The sequence below is a fragment of the Danio rerio genome, chromosome 19 (assembly GCF_049306965.1).
Source record: "Danio rerio strain Tuebingen ecotype United States chromosome 19, GRCz12tu, whole genome shotgun sequence".
In the NCBI taxonomy this organism is placed as follows: Eukaryota; Metazoa; Chordata; class Actinopteri; order Cypriniformes; family Danionidae; genus Danio; species Danio rerio.
In genome coordinates, this window is record NC_133194.1 from 4194902 (window position 1) to 4199133 (window position 4232).

Sequence of the window (4232 nt, forward strand, 5' to 3'; positions counted from 1 at the left end):
CCCCATGCTATATATTTTTTGACTCTCATGGAAACTTTAGCTTAGCTTGTCACCACACCGGCAGCAAAACTTTTTTTCACACATTTTATCTGATTGATATTAACTTGGGGTCATAAATACAAATGTCAAGGGAATAATAGTTACACAATCATGTACAATTTGCTATGTGATACAATAATTTCCTTTGTGGTTTGGAAAAAAGGGAAACCCCTAAGTTGAACACTGACTTAAACCACAGCTAGCGGCTTTGATCACGAAGACTCTGTCTGTCTTCACAAAACAACAAGCTATTTTTACTCGACAAACAAATAAAGAAGGACACAATTCTGCAATGTACTGAATGTTCAGGCATTTTATTTGGCTTACAGGATGGTTATGCTGTATCAGTGTTGTTAGAGATTAAAATGTGGAAGTTTTCAACATCAACACATGGTTTATTCCATGTTTAATCCACTAATAAAGGAGATGGTTTTCGTTTTCGATGAACTTTGCGACATTTTATTTTAATGATTTTTCTATGTCTTGTTTTTTTTGTATGTTTTCCACCTCCTCCATTATCTCCCTCATGATGAGTATGTCCATCACCCTCATGGTGAGTATGTTCATCTCCCTCGTGATGAGTATGTCCATCATCCTCATGGTGAGTATGTTCATCTCCCTCATGGTGAGTATGTTCGTCACCCTCATGGTGAGTATGGTCATCACCCTCATGGTGAGTATGGTCATCACCCTCATGGTGAGTATGGTCATCTCCCTCATGGTGAGTATGTTCGTCACCCTCATGGTGAGTATGGTCATCACCCTCATGGTGAGTATGGTCATCACCCTCATGGTGAGTATGGTCATCTCCTTCATGGTGAGTATGTCCGTCACCCTCATGGTGAGTATGGTCATCTCCTTCATGGTGAGTATGTCCGTCACCCTCATGGTGAGTATGGTCATCTCCCTCATGGTGAGTATGTTCGTCACCCTCATGGTGAGTATGTTCATCACCCTCATGGTGAGTATGTTCATCTCCCTCATGGTGAGTATGTTCATCACCCTCATGGTGAGTATGTTCATCTCCCTCATGGTGAGTATGTTCATCTCCCTCATGGTGAGTATGTTCATCTCCCTCATGGTGAGTATGGTCATCTCCTTCGTGGTGAGTATGGTCATCTACCTCGTGGTGAGTATGGTCATCTCCCTCGTGGTGAGTATGGTCATCTCCCTCGTGGTGAGTATGGTCATCTCCTTCATGGTGAGTATGTTCATCACCCTCATGGTGAGTATGGTCATCTCCCTCGTGGTGAGTATGGTCATCTCCCTCGTGGTGAGTATGGTCATCACCCTCGTGGTGAGTATGGTCATCTCCCTCATGGTGAGTATGGTCATCACCCTCCTGGTGAGTATGGTCATCACCCTCCTGGTGAGTGTGTTCATCTCCCTCATGGTGAGTGTGTTCATCACCCTCATGGTGAGTGTGTTCATCTCCCTCATGGTGAGTATGTTCATCACCCTCATGGTGAGTATGTTCATCACCCTCATGGTGAGTATGGTCATCTCCCTCATGGTGAGTATGGTCATCACCCTCCTGGTGAGTATGGTCATCTCCCTCATGGTGAGTATGGTCATCTCCCTCATGGTGAGTATGGTCATCACCCTCCTGGTGAGTATGGTCATCACCCCCATGGTGAGTTTGTTCATCTCCTTCATGGTGAGTATGTTCATCACCCTCATGGTGAGTATGGTCATCTCCCTCATGGTGAGTATGTTCATCACCCTCATGGTGAGTATGTTCATCACCCTCATGGTGAGTATGTTCATCACCCTCATGGTGAGTATGTTCATCACCCTCATGGTGAGTATGTTCATCACCCTCATGGTGAGTATGGTCATCACCCTCATGGTGAGTATGTTCATCACCCTCATGGTGAGTATGGTCATCTCCCTCATGGTGAGTATGTTCATCACCCTCATGGTGAGTATGGTCATCTCCCTCATGGTGAGTGTGTTCATCTCCCTCATGGTGAGTGTGTTCATCACCCTCATGGTGAGTGTGTTCATCTCCCTCATGGTGAGTATGTTCATCACCCTCATGGTGAGTATCTTCACCTCCACCATCATCTCCTCCAGTTTTTTCACCTCCTGGAGTAGAATTGGGTAGGGCGACATCATCTTTGCTACTTGTGTCATCTACTAACTTTGCCCCCTGTTCTAATTTCCCATTAAAATTGATGATTGTTTCAATGACCTTTGGACCAGGGAAGTCCATGGCAATTATTCCTACACAATTTGGTCTACTGGTGTCCCCTTTAAGATCCAGGAGGTAATCGTCGACAGGTTTATTCAGTGTTTTTGCGATTTCTAGCGGGTCCTCTGATTCTCCTTTGGCCCCGGTGTATGAGAGCCTCATCTCCCGATCACAGTTTTCTGAAGCTAACTTGATGTTTTGTCTCATTTGCGTTTCTTTTGCATCTCCATCCAGCTCTGTTATTTGAATGGGAAGTCCTAATTTTAATGTTGAACTCTGAATCAAGACTATCTTGCCTCTCACCTGGCCCAATGTTGGAATCCCTTTGCTTTCCCACAATTCACTTTTTTTACGGTTTAACTTTTCAGTGACTTGAGCAACAGCACCCTCATCTGGAGTGATTCTCAGCAACACCGTCTCTGAGTCCTGCTTTGCAAGAAATGTCAGCAGAGTTTTCAAGACATAAGAAAGTGTCTCTGATTCCTGGACCCCTTCAGACCCATCATACTTGATGGTGTTTGAGGACACAGACAATTCAAAAAAACGAACGCCGGCATCAAGCTGGTTGTGCAGAACCCAGGACTGAAACCTTGGTTTGGACGTTTTTAAGTGTTTGCTGCTTTGGTGTGTCCCAGGGATTGATATAGATGACAGAAGCCTGCTATCCTCTAATTTCTCCATCCACTTGTGCTTAATATACTTGCGACTGAGGGATTCAGAACTGCTGACATGTTTTTTAGCCTCACAATTACAGAGCAACACCCTGCAGGATACACAAAAAACAAAACAGAAGAGTAATGAATTAATTATGCCAATACTTTACTCACAGATCCAATACATCTAAATGTTTTCATTTCTCATTCAGTATTACTCAACTTACACTAGGAATACAGAAAAGTACTGAAGGTTCCCCATTGTTCCTAGCTTCCTTCTGTAACGCCTTCTGGGGGAAAAACATTGAACATTGCTACTGTAAAACATTTAATTCTTTCATGTGCAGTCATAAAATTCTTTAAGATCACCTTTAAATGTGAGCAAAATCCAGACTTCAGTAGTTCCACATGTTAAAAGAACAAGAGTTTCCCTGCTAAAAGTAAACAAATGTGCATTTAGCCAGCATGTAACATTGCCAAACTACAAATACTTCATAAAGTGAGTAGACTACTTACCTGACAGTCCAAGAATTGGTGATGTTGGCAGTCTTTCCCTTTGTCATGTACTTTACATCCTTAACAGATGCAGCTCTACAGCATTTGACTTAATTTGCCTATACAGTGCATGTAAAATGAAATAGTTTGCATCCATTCACTATAAACAGATGGCGTATGAAATTAATAGAAACCTTTATAACTGACAGGTGAATTCAACTGCAATTATGCGGTAAATTTACCATGAATAGTATTTACAGTAGGCCTATTTTATTTAATCAGACCACAACACTGTACTGTAAATTATGAAAAGCAATGCATATTTATTAGCCAAAACAATTGTTTGCTGTTTGACTTTTACTTTCATCTTTTCACAAAGAAAGATGCTTTGAAGAAAGCGGGAATCCGGTAACCATTGGCTTCCACAGTATTTGTTTTTCCTATAATGGAAGTCAATGGTTAAATGTTTTCATCATTCTTCAAAATATCTTCTTTTGTTTTCAACAGAATAAAACAAAACATACAAATTTGTAAGGGAAAGTAAATAGTGAGTAAAACTGCTATTTTAAAATCTTATCTTTCAGGGTAGAATCGACTTTATTTCTGTAACTGGAACAATTCAATAAAACAAAACATCATTAAAATGTTTAAATTATCTGAGAAAAAAGTACACAACAACAACATGTTTCTAAAATTAGGATAATTAAAATCATTAACGCACGATGCATGCATTAAATACGGTATATTAAAAAATACCAAGGAATAAGCATGCTAATAATCCTGCGATGACAGGTGTTTAAGAGCGCGCGCGCGCACTGGAGCAGTGGGTCAGCGCGGTATTAAGTGACGTC